At 38.6% G+C, this 17,902-nt stretch overlaps 1 protein-coding gene across 25 annotated transcripts in view; it reads left to right on the top strand.

The window, feature by feature from the left end:
• ANK2 (ankyrin 2) overlaps window positions 1–17,902 on the top strand; it is a 591,714-nt gene that overhangs the window by 348,026 nt on the left and 225,786 nt on the right. The window lies entirely within an intron of this gene.

Raw genomic sequence — 17,902 nt, 5'->3', positions numbered from 1 at the left:
AACATCCAAAGTTTAATTCAGTTGGTGTACAGCCATCTTGAACAGCTAAATTGTTTTTATTAATCTGATCCCTTCTAAATTGAAATTAAAAACAGCTTTCTCTGCTGCTTCAGGCCCCACTCACTAAAGAAATCTTTCCGTGTGTTGGAAACAGTACTTTCACTCAGCTTTCCAGAATTGTCTGTATTGTGCAAAATAACTTTTTCAGGTGAGATGTCAAACTGCTGGATATGGTGGGTTTTTTTGTTTGTTTTAAGCAAGCAGGGCTCATTTTTAAAAGGCTTAAAATAGCAAGTCTGTTGCTAAAGATTTTAAGAAATAAACTACTCTAGACTGATTTATATTTTTATTACTAAGAGATGGGTCTCAAATTTCAGAAAACCAGAGTTTGACAGACTCACAGTAATTTTTCTCCCTTCCTTTCATACCCTCCTTGCCTAATCTTGCTGCTACTCTAATAGAAGTGTGGTCTGATCACACATGTGAGTGTTTGAGACTGAGTAGAGTAGACTGCATTCTGACCTTTTCGGTGCATGACTTCCACTATGTCATTCTAAGGAGGAGTGATTCCTTCCTGTGGTCAGTGTATTGGACTTGGTGGAACATAATCTTTCCTTAGATCATACATGAAGGCAGAAAATGCACCTGGGTAGGTTTATACTCAAACACACGACTAAAACCTTGTGTGACAACTAAATCGAATTTAAATGAAAGTGAAACCAACCGTCATAATATGTTAATAGGCTAATACAAAGCCATGGATAAAAACATTCCCAAAATGGGGGGTTAAAAATGAAGGTCCAAATCAGAGCCTGCTCACATTTTTGACTCTTCAGAATTCATCCATTATAGAGAGACTTGATGATTTGGATCTGACGTTTTGGTTTGTGGTCATCCAGCTTATCTGAATATTATATGTAGCTGAAGGAAAATGTTATTCAGTCCTGAGTATGATACTTGAGATTTGGGTACCATTATGTGCTCGAATAAGACATTTATAATAATTTCAGATACAGATTATTTGGAGACTAAGGACCAAATTCCCTGTATTTGGCTCTAAAGTGGTGGTGGTGGGGGGTGTTTATGGTTTAAATTCAACTGGGAATTAAGGAGAGAGAATAATTTACTGATATTATTAAAGTGAAGTATAAAAACATACAAAAAGCAGATGTGGCAATTAATGAAGAAGAACAGAAATGAGAATTTCATCAACCCAGAATACCATCTAAATGTAAATTCCAGTCAAGGGGGTGGTGGTGGTGATCTTAATATGAGCAGGCAAAAGGAGATTATCCAGAGGCCAGCTGGTTACTTGACTGGTTGCATGAATCCTATGGAAGCCTATGAAACCAAGTTTGGTCTCTCTAGCCACAGTGGGCGTAAATAAAAACTCCACATTCACCACTCCAGTAATGGTGATATCTTCCTGTACGATTTTTAGTTTGATATCCCTGTTACCAGAGTCGCAATGAAGGAACAGGTGTTGAGTTTTCAGTAGTACCCACTCTGTGTATCTCCTGTAGTCTATCTCACCGGAAGAAGAAATTTGAGGTTTTTTTCTTTTTATAAGAGCAGCAAAGAGTCCTGTGACACCTCATAGATTAACAGACGTAATGGAACATGAGCTTTCATGGGTGAATACCCACTTCGTCGGATGCTCATGCTCCAATACGTCTGTTAGTCTATAAGGTGCCACAAGACTCTTTGCTGCTTTTACAGATCCAAACGAACACGGCTACTCCTCTGATACTTTTCTTTTTATGTTAACGGTAAATTACCTTGGCTCTGTAGTTGTTCAACCACACGTGTTCTCAGTCAAAAGGCAAAGTATCAAAGCTACTGTTGGATGTTTAACACTCACGATGCTAGTAAAATTCTTTTGCATTTAAACGTTTCCCTCTATGGTAGTAACAAGCATATAAAAGAATAGAAAAATGAAGAGACTAACACAACTGGGATTATTATCTAATGCTCTTTCACTTGACTTCTTTCTTTATGATTTTTGCTATGACTAGGAAAATAAAAATGAGATTTTTCCAAGATATTTTTAGAAAGTCTCTTAAGGGTCCATTCTAATGCTCTAAAGGTCTTCTGATATTCTAGTCTGTAGTGTATAAGGGGAGGGGCTATTTGTTTTTATTTTTCTAGGATGTTGCTGGTAGTGGTAAATGTTGCCAAATAAACTGTTTAAAAATCGATCAGCCTCTGAACTTTGTACCTCCACCTCAAGATGTCGGTGAACTATGGAGATGTAAGTGCTAAAGCCTGTTCCTCTACTCCCTATTCCTAGTTGGAATCTTAGTTCCCTACCAACATTTGAGAGAGTGTGCTAAATAACAATGTCCTATGAAGGAAGTGAATTGGTCGTGTCTCATTTGAGGGCATCATGAGTACTGTACCTTCTTGCTGCAGAGGAGGATTATATGTTATCTTATTCAAATTGTAGTGTTATGAACTTCTCCATTATGCAATAGAGATTATCCAGTGTTGTTATAAGTATAGTTTAAATGTCTTAAGGAAAACAGCTGAATATTTTTCTATTTGTTAGGATTATCCAACCGTGATCAAGGCTTTTATTCTTTATACCCAACTTCCTTGGTTTTTACTACATAAACCCTTCCAATGTTCTGCTTTCTAAAGTAAATGTGACCAATACAATCTGGACTTGGATCCACTGATTTGAGTTTCCTTACCTGGGACCTTACATAAAATATTTAATTTTAAGCACATGGGACTACTCACGTGCTTAAAGTTAAGCTTGTTCTGCTGAAGCAGACTGTATTGATGATGAAACCTAACTATATATTTTAAAACCATATTTGGAAATCTGACATGGCACAGTGTAGCAGCCTCAGCTTGGGTCATGCAGCAAGTCAAAATACTGATTCAAAATTTTCACAGGACTGTCATAGGGTGCCACTGATTGGAATGCCTTCCTGCTGCAGGCTATGGCATGACTGGCAAGCCTGCCTCTGATTCCAGGCACACTTATTCTCTAGTCAATCAACAGTATTTACCACCAGAACATAGTTTATAAGAGTCTATAATACAAGTTTCAGACATGGAGTTCATTTCTCACCCCTCTGCAAACAGTCATTAAAGATCACCTGATGTCTTATCCCACGACACCCCACATATCACACACCAGCACCTTCCACCATGCATGGACACTATCAGTCCTCTCCTGTCCTTGTTCCAGGACAGCTATCCCAGCCATTCCAACTGGAGTGAAACCCTGCTCCTTCCCATGGGAATTGCTCTCTAGGGGAGCATCCTGGCTAGGGGAGCATACTTCATTTCCCCTGGCGCTCTCATAGTTCCTTCTGCATCCTGCTCTCCATTCCTGGAGATGTCAGCAGGTTAGCTTCTCCACCATTCCCCTGCCATCAGTCCTCTTTGACCCCTGGCTCCAGATCTCCAGCTTAGAGTCAGCAGGAAACTCCCTCTGCTGCTGCTGCTCTTGCCTTCAGCCCTCAGCCTGGGGAAGCCAGCCACCAAACCCCCTCTTGCTCCTCTCTTGACTTCTGCCAGGAACAACAATCAATTTCTGGCCATTTTTATCTCCTTACATTCCTGACTGAACCAGTCTGCTCAAACTCACTCAGAGTCTCCCTAACCATTTTTTTTGTAGCCTCCAGGTGCTGCCCAGCCTTCTTAATTAGCCAAGTGGGAAGGAGCAGGTATTCTGGCATGGGGGAGCTGGATCTGTTTCACTTAAAGAGGTCAGCCACCCCATGACAAGTGCTGTATCCAAATTTTTCTTTGCTCTAACAAGTCTTTCATTGACTTAGGAAAAGGCAGCTGGCAGTGAGTCCACTATGCCAGACTAATGAATATGGTGGAAGGACTCCTACAAATGTCTGTGACAGCTAGAGAGCTAAGTACTACAAAGGTTTTATAGAAGACTTTTCCAGCTTGGATTCAAACCAAGGTTGATTTTGATACTGAACAAGGTGTTGCATCACTGTTGTCTGCTGCTATTGATGACGATATTGGCCCAGATTCAGCAAAGTAATTAAGCATATGTTTAAGTCCATCTCCGTTCACCAAAGAATATAAGCACTTAGTATAAGGAACATGTTTTAATTGAAGTCAATAAGACTTAAGCCGATGCTGAAAATTAAGCACACACTTAAGAGCTTTGCTGAACTGGGGTTCTTATTGGTTTTGGAAACACGATTGGGTTAGCATCTTTACATATCAGTAGGAAGACAATCTCAAGTCACCTGGAAAGAGGAACTACTGATGGCTAAGAAAAACATAAAAGTTGTATGGTTCTGGGGTCCAGAAGGAGCAAAAAAAGTCAAGGGTTTGGAACAATGCCATATATCATTATTGCTTTGAGAGACAGTAACGGGGTACAAGGAAACTCAAACATTAATAGTGAACAAATGGGATTTTTCATGTTAGAACCACAAACCATAGCAATTGAAAAGTAGTTTTTCCCTAAAATATCCCATTGGAAAGCTATTCAGAGCTCCAGAATCCTGAAAAAATCTCCATGCTAAATGCATTATCTCTACCTTGTATACATTTGTAATACTCCAGGAACTGTTAGCAAGACTTTAATTTCCTCATTAGTTATATGTTTGTTGAAATAAAAATATACGTGCTGGAAGTTAGAGGAAGCTCAGTGTGTCGAATACAACTTGCTGGAGATTCCTTTATCTCTTAAAAACACAAATCTCTTATGAGACCTAGTATGACTTGCTCTGAAAGTGTCACTTACACATATTAAAACTACTGCATTAATTAATTTATCCCCCAAAAGATGTTTGAGATAACAGCGTACGTGAACGTTGGACCTTGTTTTATTTTCTTAGCCCCTTTTCTGCAATACCTTGCTAAGCCTATTCTGTCATAGCTGGTAATATTTTTTTCATAGTGACACACTAAATCTTAAATATAATTACACACTTTATTTCTTTGTGGCTGCAACTTCTTCCTCTAGAAGAAGAGAGCTACAAGCACCTCATATACCAAATAAATACAAACTATATTAATTCTTCCCATCTACATAGGCGAAACATAACTTTTGACTCCTAGCTATTCGTTTATAGGACTTCCTATGATACTTAGATTATCTAAATGTATGCAAGCTAATATTAATTTGTTACAAATGAATGTAATTTTAATGATTACAGAAGTCCAACAAGAAACTTCTTCTAAAAGAGCACACAACACAAATGCAAATATTTTTTCTTGTATCTGCATGCTTTTATTATAACAAACAGTGTTTTTGTAATAAGTAGCAATAGGCCTGGTACCAGAGTTTGGACTCATATTCCAATCTCTGTGATGGCCATGGTGTTCAGATGCAGGATTGTGATTTAGACCCAGATCAGTTGCTATATTGCAAAACTGTCTCCACTGAAAGTTTTTTGTCAACTTTTTAGTCTACTTCACAACATTCCAAGGTGAACTGATCTAATGGCTGCAAATGCCTAAAATACATGTGAGAACTATTCATATGTGCTGTATGTATCCAAAGGAATAGAATTCTTTTTACCAAAAGTTTTTGTGACAACTGTCACCTCCAGCCTCCATAGAGGGCTAGTAAATATGATGGGTCAAAGCCAATGAGATTAAAACAATAGTTAAATTGTTCTCCAAAGAGAGATCAATCAGTTGCATGTTGATAAAGAGTCCTTGGCTTGTGCATGGACTCCCATACAGGAAAAGTTGCCTTTCCATTTTGGTCGTCTTTTCAGTAATTCATATGATTAAGTTCGCTTGCTGGAAATTAGGTTTGAGAAGATGAGATGACTGCAAAGTTTTGTTGTGCCCCTACCTTATACATGAATGCTATTTAAATAATTTTTAATAATGTACCTATTTGTTTATTCAGATTGCTGTTTTAGTTTTAAATTTTTTTAGCTCTGAATTAACTAATTCTGTGCCTTTTATAAGAAAAAGGCATATGCCAAGATGAGTAATAAGAAGATACCTGTGCAACTTGCATGTATGGAGAAATTTGCACAATTGGTTCGAGCACAGAAACAGTAATAAAATTACTGAGTTATTTGAAATTGACACCTTACATGATAATTGAGCAAGTCACTTAACTACTTTGTAAAATCTATCTCAAAGGAGAGTGTGTTGGAAATGAAAAATGCTACTCCATATATAGTTAGTTTGCGTATGAAATCTGCATGCTCTTAATAAAGCTTGGGAAATGACTCTTCATTACTGATATCATTACTTCTCTTTATTCAGCCTTTTACAGACCTACCAGGGTCAGATCACTAAGCCTATTTTACTGCAAGTGAAAGACTTAGCTTTGCCAGTAGCCTGCATATCAGAGAGTTTGATAATGTGCTGTGATACTCTTCTCAAAAAATGCCTTGGCATTCTGACTCGTAGCGCCATCTTAAGCTTGCTATTCATAAACCATGTCACTGATCAATAGTGATGCCCTCTGGAGAGCACCAGCACTTTGAGATCAGTATAGAAGATTGTTCTGAACATAGAAGATAAAATGCAAATGGCTAAGAAATCGTAGCTCTCAAGGCTTTGCAGCAAAGGTTTCTACATAAAAATATCGTCTTTTCGAGTCTCATTCATTTGAATATGGTGAGATAAAACAATTACTTACTATGTTGGCAAAAAACCTTCATATAAAATATGCAGTGTAAGGATGCAGCTTCTGTGCAGTTTTATAGAGTTACACCCAATTGCATGCTGTCTGCTTTTAAACAGATGGTCTCTGAAACCAGAGATTAATCAGATCAATTGGGACAAAAATGTAATGGTTGCCCCAAGGATATGATGGTAAATTTAACACTATAGGAAGTCTGGCATAATACAAAACTAGAGAGAAATATATTCTCTCTAGCTGCTTGGAAACATGAGAAAAAGACAGAAACCAGATCGTAGACCATGTGGTTTTATTATTGTGGATGGCGGAACCACATATACTGTGTTTTCCAGACATTACTTTAATATTTTAATGTGATGAACAGCCAAAGAATGAAGGGATTTTTTAATGGACTGAATTCCACATTAACAAAGTTAACAAGCCATCAGCATTGCACTATGAAAGCAGCTGGTTTACAAACACTTTGCCATTGTAAATATTGGGAGTGGTTGTAACACTGTCAAATAAAACCAGAAGCTCTTCACAATGGCAGTTTCTAGGTTCCTGGACAGAAATGGCATATATCATAATGATAATTCAAGGCCCAATTTCATTTGAACATTTTTAGAATGGGTAATTGATTGAATCTGTTGGCATATAATAGAGACAAGTTAATAAGCATATTTTGTTGCTCACCCATCCATCTGGATCAGAGTTCTTTATCCTTCAAGGTCATATCCAACTAAGTGGATTCCATAAGATCGGATCTGTGTTTTAGAGTGAACACTTTAAAGGTGAACTTAAAAAGAAAAAAAAAAGAGAAGTTCTTTGAGATCTAAGATCATTAGTAGAATACATATTTAGACATAAAAGTTACTATATAAAATACATTATTTGCTTAACTGCCCAGTACTTCAGTTTTGAATTTCATGCTTTCCTCCTTCAGTTAACAGACTGTGTTTAAGGCACAGGAGTAGGTCAACAGGCTGTTCCTTCATTGATTTTCTTTGTGATTTTGGACAAGACAGTTATTCTCCCTCGTTATTTCTCATTTTCCTTATTTGAAACATAGGCCCTAATTTGCAGGAAAATGGTGTCATTAAATTCCTTAATGTTTGCAGAGTGGTCTTGAGGGTGCCCTATAAACTGTAAAAGATTGTGAATATTATTTTTGAAGCAGTGCATGGAATGCAGTTCCCTGTGCTATTTTATCTGTTAGTGGTGCCATTAACTGTTGCAGTACACTGTAATAGCAGGTAAAAAGCTATTAACTTTTATAAATATTTTGTATATAGAAGTTGATCATAAAATCCAACTTGGTCCCTGTAATAATACATTTTGTTTTGCAACAAAAATGGCTTAACATGGTAGACTGGATGGCTTTGCTAATTGAATAGGAAGCCTGTCACCTTGTAACTGAGAAGTGAATCCACAAAATCAACAGGATTCAGACATAAAGCTGAATTTTCATTCTCAACTCACCTGATCATGTCCAGCATTCCACTGAGTTCTAAACACAGGGTGGTCCCTCATGATATATGCTGCAATATAAATACAGGAAGGTAGATTGAGTAGAGAGTTTCACTTTTAACTGTGACCTTCCTGGCTATAACATTTTTAGAACGTCATTTTGATAAGAAGAAGCATTAATAGAAAGCCAAGGAAGAAAATAGGAATCTGAACAGAGCATGTGAGACCCAAAAGGAAGACTTCTAACTAATAAAATACAGGATTACTTTCAACAGTAGTGTATAGCTCAGTTACTAGGAGCCCCTAAATTATATGTGGTTTAACAAGTGTTACATGCAGGCAAAAATTCTGGCATTGGTACTAGTCTTGAATCAAGAGGCTGAAACCACAGCCAGTGTCAGCCATTCTTTAGCAAATATTATTTCTCTAAAGTGTTTTCCTCTTCGCCTTCCTGTGTCTAATATCTTAAGAATTATGGTAGATACTAATAAAAGTAAATTTGTATTTAACCAGTCATATTGGTTGCCACTATTGTAGATAAGATTAGGTCAGGTGTTTCATAATACATTTATATATGTTCAGTGCTTTCGGAAAATGTCTTCATTCTGGCTGAAATTCTTCAAGTTCAGTCACAAGTAAAAAGTGACTTTAAAATAACCTAATTTTTGTTATATAGAAAGACTTGAGCAAAATCACATCAACTGTTTTTGCACTATTCAACACTGGGTGAAAAACACTTCCCACTTCAAGTAAATTTTAAGATTTTTTTTTTAACTCCTACATAACTCAAAACCAACTCAACATTGCAATATGACCCTCTTTTTGTCTGAGTAAATAACAAAAGCAAAACTCTGAGCATTTTAAAAGTTGGTTTTGCACATTATGGCAGTAACTTGTTAGCATCAGAGCTAACATCATCAGATACATGTTATGTTAATTGGGACATCATACACCATACATCACTGGGAAATGTCTATGGAGAAAGTTTTCAACATAAAAACATTCCTTTGCAGACAGTTTTCAATACAGAAAAGGATTTTGAACTAAAATTTTTATGATCCTGCATAGCTTATAAATTTTCCAAGAATGAATCTTTTTTCTATAAGGGCAGAAAACATCATGAAATATTATTGGGTATTATTTGAGAAATAGTATGTGTTCATGAAATTACTACTCTGTAGTTCATATATATGGGGGCAGAGGTAAAGTTATGTTTTACATTTCTAAACTTCTGAACATGACCATGTCTGAAGCACACAGGGCACAAAATGAGACAGTTTGTGCTCTAAAGAGCTTGCAGTCTAAAAAGAGAAACAGAAGTTGGAATACAAAGGGGAAAACAAGAAATCAGGAAATAAATGTGTCTGTAGTAGAGACTTGATTGAGGATAGAAAGGTGGCTTGGAAAATTGGTGTGGAAGAGAGTTGACAAGAAACAAGGTCAATGGACATTCAAAACTGGCATTGTTAAATGATTTACCTTATTATTATATTAAAGATTTTTTTTTGTATTTTAATGAAATAATAAAGCGGACGTCACCAAAAGATAGGAAACAGATCTATTCAAAAGGCGTACAAGGAGTGTTGCAGTTTACAGAATACACTATAACCAAAGCATTATGCACAAAACTAAAATATCTGTTAGCATTGCATTGCAAATAAAGAGAATTAAACAAAACTGTCTCAATTTCCCAGCATTCTAGCACCACAATCTTATTGGAAGGTTTTTTGTCGTGTCACTCTGATTTGTGATGAGCACTTGGGAAATGTACAGCAGAATTGTATGGTAAACAATACTGGTTCTATCACAGTTGCTGTAAAAAATGCACATTTCTTCCAGGGGCCAATCAAACATTACAGTAACTACCTGTGATAGGGTGCATTCCCCACACTGGCCCTAAAAGGGTAAATTAGGACAGGAAGGCTACAAGGAGGCCACTAATTAGAAGCAGGATCAGCTGGACAGGAACAGGAGGGGCCTGTATAAAGCCCAGGAGCGGAGGGCAGATGGGAAGGAGTCCACAGTCACTTCTTGAGAGGAGGGGAGAGTAGGTTGGCAAACACAAAGAGGGAAGAGAGCCAGTTATATAGGAAGAAGCTGAGGGAAACAGCAGCAAGGGCTGAGACAGTACAGGCCTTGGCTGCATGTTATAGGGTCTCTGCGCTGGAACCCAGTGTAGAGGGTGGGCCTGGGTTCTCCTACCAGCCACTGGATAGTGACCCAAGTGTCACAGGGCATTGGAGATGTCAGCCAAACAGCTGGTCTGGGAGGACTGCAATTTCCCTTGAAGGGAAGGAACTTAGTGACCTGGCCAGAGGGCCACGTCACAGACCAGAAGCTGCAGCTCGGAGAGCGAGAGAGGCTGCACGCTGAGAGAAGACGATGGGTAGAGAAACTGCTGATAAGGGTGCAGCACCTGGTAGAGCTAATTCCCGGAAGGCCAGGAGGAGGTACTATGAGCAGTGAGGGAACCCTATCACACTGCCACTGTATTTTTCACCTCAGCAGAGACTTCTCAAAATAATACGTTAGAAAAAAAACAAGTTGATGTGCCAAGATTGGCAGTTTATTACTTTCTACTGTAAAATATCAGTTGAGTGTTCTTTAACGGTTAAGTGCTACATAAGAAATGCAGTGCAGCGTCATTCATTTTGATAACATGGGATGACATATAGTTCCCATGGTCTTATATGTTTCATTTTAATGGCTATAATTGTGCTCGATTCTTAATAGCCAAAATCTCTGATTTGCATGTGCAAATACAGTTTGAGTGTGTGCAAATTAAAGTTTGAGGGTACCTAAAATTGGGTGTCCATAAATACAAGCTGCTAAAATTAGGAACCCTAGATTTTGCTTACGGTGCTAGTTTTTCTCTTTTTAGAGATGACCTTCATTTTTGTTGGTGATACATTTTCTTCTGGAGAGAGTGGAAACTTGACTGTGGTCTGTGAATCTCTACCATCTCTTGGAGAGCTCAGAAGGGTGTGCATAGGAAGAGAAAGTGCATTTGGTAACAGTACAATGAATTCTGTGTGTTTTTATCTTCATTGTTTCCCCCAAAACAAGTCACAGTGACAGATGGTAACATCATGTAGTCAACCAAAAGTTGAAGAATCAGCTGGACTAATATTCTCAACTGCTGTGCCATTGAGAGGTGTCATGAATTCAAATGAATATCTGCCTATAGGGAAACAAAATACTTCCCAAGGATTTTTCAAGTGATGGAGAAAGTCTGCAATAACTAGAAACCATAGTTTCACAGCACCTCAAACTACAGAAAACCCTTAGATTGATGAGTAGTAATAAGATTTTGAGAGAGTTGATCTGAATTTATGAGAATACCGGTTGGTAAATTATATAGATGACAGTATTGGTAAAAACGTGCTTCTTTAGACTTTGACAGTTACAAGGAGGAAAAAAAAGATCTTGTCTTAAAAAACTGCAGAGTTGCAGAGCAAACTGGCACAGTAAATTACACACATTAGTACTTTGGCTTAAGCGCAACCTCCTAGATTGTCCAGGCTTTGAAATGTAGTACTGCACCTTTGAAAAGCTCATGAAAGTGGAATATTTTATTGGTTTTGTGAGTCTATAATTAAGAAATATGTAACAATATTCTTCATGTTCTATATGACTATGGTGTCTAATATCAGTGTAATGGGGTGGATCACCGCTAACGGGCTGGAGGGCTAGGCAAGCCTGATTACAGAATGAGCCACACCTGGGGAGAGACCAGGTGACTGCAGGGAATGGTGTTCCATTATTTCAGGGGAGGCAGTAGTGATATTATTTGGTAATTTTACAAAGAAAAACAGTTTTTTTAAAAAGAAATTGCTACAAAATTAGTCAAAGGTTAATGTCAATAAAGACAATAATTTTCTATATAGACTAGGGAAAGGAAATTCAGTTTCATGTAAGAAAAATGAAAACAGAAAAACGTACAAAACAAAACAAAAGAAGATAAACTGTGCCTGTAACTAACAGACATGTCTTTCAGTGGCCTGAGCAGTTTGTCCCTGGCCCTGCAGTCAGACCTCCTTGGCAAAAGGGTCTGCCTTTGTGGATTTGCTTTGTCTTGTGTAGACTAAACCAGGTCTGCTTCCAGTAATTAACTTGTCTTTGGGTATTCTGGACCAAATTCATCCATAATGTAACTCCACTGAAGTCCACAAGATGAAGTTGACCCATTATTTCAAACTTTTGGTTGGGAATTATATTTTTATTGATATACTGGAAAACTCTTATTAAAAGTGGAAACTAATTTTGATTCTGATGGGATTCTAGAAAATCTGGTTACCATACTTTGTTGATGGACCTAGCCAGAATTTCATCATTTCCTCCATTATAAGTGATTAAAAGTGATTCTTTCCTCTATTTAGGAGAAATGTGTTCTCATTCTGTTAAAATGTTCTTCATTTTAACAAAGTGGGTATTCACCCACGAAAGCTTATGCTCCAATACGTCTGTTAGTCTATAAGGTGCCACTGGACTCTTTGTCGCTTTTTATAGATCCACACTAACACGGCTACCTCTCTGATACTTCATTCTGTCAAGTTACTGTGAAACTATATCAATTTCCTTCTGAGCAGATACTCTGCCCTAGCTGTTTTTTAAAAAGGAAGGAGGGTTTGAAAAGGAGAGAATATCAGGGATTTCATTTGAGCTCAGTGGGCTTTCACATCAGTGACTTGTAAAGTGCCTGAAGTGTCGTAGGGAATGGATTGTAATCAACATATGATATGGTTCCATGGCAAACGCTGTTTCATCTGTTTGTGTGTTGACACTATAGGCGGCAGTCAGGTGCATTTGCATTCTCAACCTGTACTATCGTGCTATTCCATACATGACAGGCCAGTGGTAGAGAAGATGTTTAAGAATGTGAGAGGGAGTCCCACGAAGAGAAGGAGAAATAATGTAGGTCCAGTGTGTGTGGCAGTGAGGAAGAGGTGAAAAGGGAAATTAAGATTAGTCTGGAGTTTTCAAAGGGCCTCAGAGATTTATGCCCCAAATTCTCATTGAATTACGGTGGAATTTGAGCAACTGCTTCTATTAGGTTCCTTTGAAAATTCCAGTCCTAATATTTATAGTTGAAGTATATATATTCCAGAGAGAGAAGTTTTGTCGTTCTTTCCATGTCACTCAGAACCAAAAACAGTAGCGGCAAACAGTTGGTGGATGGGGATTTTATCTGACTTGCTATTGTGCAAACAAAGAAAACAAACTGAAGTTGATCATTTTAACTATCAAACTAAAATATGTTCACTACCGTTTGACTAATGATTTCACACTATGCTTTCACAAGTATGTCATACAAGGTGTAGAAACTTTTGGTCTAGTTGATCTCTCACTTGACTGGCCAGCCCAGTTTTTCAACTGGTACACAGAGTATACTAAGCACTTGTTCATCCTTCAAACCAAATTCAGAGGTAGTACCTGCTCCTTTTCTCTTTGCTGAGGTCTTGATATAAATCTCCTTGCTATAATAAATTTTAAACGTCTCATTGCAACCACTTCTTTTACCATCTCTCTGTAAGAAGAGCAGATCTGTCCCAAAGTGCAGGCATGACCCTTTAAAATATTTAAAGGGTTAAATCTTCCCTACTCTTATTTTTTTCAAGGCTAAATATGTTCAGCTCTTGAAGTTTTGCCTCATGATGGAGACCTTTGTACGTCCCAGGGATCTGTAGTCTTTCTCTCTATGCTTGGATCCATACATATTTTTTTTTCTTGCAGTTCTGACACAGATACAAACCTAAATATTAGTACTTTTGAAATTTAGATTTGTAACAGACAAACCCAACACACCTGTTCCAACATCTGGGCAGCTTTGACAGTTGTTTAAAATCACAACTAAGCATAAATCAAACTTTTTACTAAAAAGAAAAAATAGAAAAAAAAACCTCACCCTTTCTAAGAAATTGCTCCTCAACCAACCTCCAGCTCCTCAGAGTCTCCCCTACAAAACTCAAGCCTGTAGTTGTAGTGTGACTTGAATGTCAACACATCAAGGATATTTGAGACCAAGTGGATGGGGAGCAAATTCCAAAGCCAAGTGATACTGACTGGACCTTCTCAATGGGCATCTTTTTAACTTTTACACTAGGGGAGGGGGCTTCAGCATGAGCCCCTCTCCTGCTTTTAACTGCAGCAGTATGACATGGAGAGCTTGTCATCCAAGGAGGCAGGTACCACACCAGTTAGGGCAGGGGTCCCCAACGCGGTGCCTGCGGGCGTCTAAGCGTGCCCACATACTATCTGGCGGATGAGCCTCCACTGAAATGCCACTGACAAGCTGCGTCATCCAGAGGCGTCGCCATCGAAATGCCACCGATTTTCAGCGGTATTTTGGCAGACACACCTCCGGATGACATTGCTGCTTGTTGGCTGAATTTTGGCAGATGCTTGTCCACCACCACGGTCCTCCGTGGCTCGTCATCTGGCACCCGCCAGACGAAAAAGGTTGGAGAGCACTGAGTTAGGGTTTTATATGTTTAAATTGACACTTTAAACTCCACCCAGGAACCCCAGGCAGACTTGTCAGTGCAGATCACAGAGCACTAGTCTAATATACTTATGGGATACCTTTCTTAGCAAGTGAACTGTTCTCCACCAGGTTGGTATCTGAATGACCTAAAATAGATCACTAAGTAGAATGCATTGCAGTAGTCTAGACTTGAAGAGGCAAAGGTATGAATCAAGGTAGTGAGATTCATATATGACAATAAAGCTTTGCACCCTTCTAGCCAGAAACAAATGTAAAATATCACCCTGCCTGTGGCTGAAAGCTGATTTTCCAAAAATAATTGGGAGTCTAACATTAACTTTTAATATAGTTGTCTGGCTGGAAGAAAAGCAAATAAATGTTGGATTTCCATGTCCTTAATAAAAGAGCATTGATTGCATTGTGTGTCATTACTCATAGACTCATAGACTCTAGGACTGGAAGGGACCTCAAGAGGTCATCGAGTCCAGTCCCCTGCCCTCATGGCAGGACCAAATACTGTCTAGACCATCCCTGATAGACATTTATCTAACCTACTCTTAAATATCTCCAGAGATGGAGATTCCACAACTTCCCTAGGCAATCTATTCCAGTGTTTAACTACCCTGACAGTTAGGAACTTTTTCCTAATGTCCAACCTAAATCTCCCTTGCTGCAGTTTAAGCCCATTGCTTCTTGTTCTATCATTGGAGGCTAAGGTGAACAAGTTTTCTCCCTCCTCCTGATGACACCCTTTTAGATACCTGAAAACTGCTATCATGTCCCCTCTCAGTCTTCTCTTTTCCAAACTAAACAAACCCAATTCCTTCAGCCTTCCTTCATAGGTCATGTTCTCAAGACCTTTAATCATTCTTGTTGCTCTTCTCTGGACCCTCTCCAATTTCTCCACATCTTTCTTGAAATGCGGTGCCCAGAACTGGACACAATACTCCAGTTGAGGCCTAACCAGCGCAGAGTAAAGCGGAAGAATGACTTCTCGTGTCTTGTTTACAACACACCTGTTAATGCATCCCAGAATCACGTTTGCTTTTTTTGCAACAGTATCACACTGTTGACTCATATTAAGCTGGTGGTCCACTATGACCCCTAGATCTCTTTCTGCCATACTCCTTCCTAGACAGTCTCTTCCCATTCTGTATGTGTGAAACTGATTGTTCCTTCCTAAGTGGAGCACTTTGCATTTATCTTTATTGAACTTCATCCTGTTTACCTCAGACCATTTCTCCAACTTGTCCAGATCATTTTGAATTTTGACCCTGTCCTCCAAAGCAGTTGCAATCCCTCCCAGTTTGGTATCGTCCGCAAACTTAATAAGCGTACTTTCTATGCCAACATCTAAATCGTTGATGAAGATATTGAACAGAACCGGTCCCAAAACAGAACCCTGCGGAACCCCACTTGTTATACCTTTCCAGCAGGATTGGGAGCCATTAACAACTACTCTCTGAGTACGGTTATCCAGCCAGTTATGCACCCACCTTATAGTAGCCCCATCTAAATTGTACTTTCCTAGCTTATCTATAAGAATATCATGAGAGACTGTATCAAATGCCTTACTAAAGTCTAGGTATATCACATCCACCGCTTCTCCCTTATCCACAAGGCTCGTTATTCTATCAAAGAACGCTATCAGATTAGTTTGACTTTACCACTTACACATTTTTGAAACTATGAAAGCAACTGATTGTAGCCTTGGGACTATTAATTCTTGTAGACATGTAAAAAGTGTCAACAAACAAAAATTGACATAACCATAGTGAGTGAATTACTTTCTCAAATCTCCCGCTGACTTCATTAGGGCCAGCATTTCACCAAAAATGCTTTAATTTCTGGCTTTTTCAGTGCTTCTACTTCAAGACAGTTGATTTTTTTCAAGGTCATTAAAAATTACAGTGTGTGTGTGCACATGTGTAATATTGGAGATGGCTGCATTGCTCAATATCTCCTTTTATCTGGACCAATGGTTGTCAAACTTTTTTCATTTGTGGACCCCTAAAAAATTTCATATGAAGGTGTGGACCCATTTGGAAATCTTAGACATAGTCTACAGACCTCCAGAGGTCCCCGGACCACAGGCTGAAGATCACTGTTCTTTGGTAACAACAACCTTTTGCAGACCCCTTACACACAGTCTGCTGATCCCTAGGGTTCTGCTGACAATAGGTCGAAAACCACTGATACAGATGGTATCTTTCAAGCATGTGGCAGAGACCACTGCTATGTCATGCTTTATGCAATGCCTGATTGGCTTATGCCTCAGGCTGTAATGCGACTCTGTGAATCCAAATTCCTATGCTACCTTTCTTCTCCACCCTGCTGTGTGTAAGAAAGATCGTCTTCTTTCTTAACACTATAAAAGACAATGAAAGAAATTTGCTGAAAGGAATTTAGAAGGAAATATTTTTGTCTTGGCATGAAATACAGTAGTAAAAAGAATGGGTCTGATGATATCCATCTGTTGCAGGTTAAAATAGGTGGGAACCAGTTATGTAAACTGAGCTCCTATGGAGTGATGGAGAGCAATGGTGGTGGAAATAAATGGATCAATGTGATTAGTATTATTAAGCTGCACAAAAGCTGCCTTCAGGAGAATGGGCTTCACAGTCTTGATCCTAGAATGGCGATGGGAGTACATGGAAAATGTGTTTAATGTAAGTCTGAGATATTACAGTGAAACTTTAAGTAGCAGAGCATTCTTATGCCTATTCTTCTGCATCACTATGATCGCAATAATTTCCTCCTGTGCTGGAAAATGTTACCAGTCAAAAATATACTAGTAGATTTTTTTTTATTTAGTCTTTCCCTTCAAATTGCATTTTCTGTTCTGCCTGCAGAAAGTATAAAATAGCAAGAATTACTTTCTCTTTCTTTAGGTCCCCAAATCTTCATACATGACCATAATCATACTGATTTAACCCTGCAGCTATAGCACTCCTTTCTTCTCGCTCTGCTGACAGCTGTATTAATTGGCAATTGACTTAACTGCAGGTGCACACTGGTGCATCATTGTGTTTGTATCTGTTGACCAATATGAATTCTGTGCTCTAATTAAAGACAAAGGGAGCAGGGCTAAAAGCATTTCATACTCCCTTGGGTTACTGTTGGACTTTAAATGTGAATATGTGAGCAAAAGCAGCGTAGGAGGGAAATGATGATGGTTGCAACATTATCTTGGATATAGATACTTCATCCCCTTTGGGTCCGTGGCCCAAGGTTAAGCATACCTGCAGCACTGGTTTCATGGAAAACATGTTGGGGCTGTCTGCAGTGCCACATTTACACACGCTGTTAATCATTGCACTCGTGTGTTCAAGCTGTTTTATTCATGCTCATCTCAGCTGATTACAGATATT

This window comes from Gopherus flavomarginatus, chromosome 3 (genome assembly GCF_025201925.1).
Source record: "Gopherus flavomarginatus isolate rGopFla2 chromosome 3, rGopFla2.mat.asm, whole genome shotgun sequence".
NCBI classification, from domain to species: Eukaryota; Metazoa; Chordata; order Testudines; family Testudinidae; genus Gopherus; species Gopherus flavomarginatus.
The sequence above is the reverse complement of the archived record's forward strand: the minus strand, read 5'-3'. Positions and strand labels throughout refer to the sequence as shown.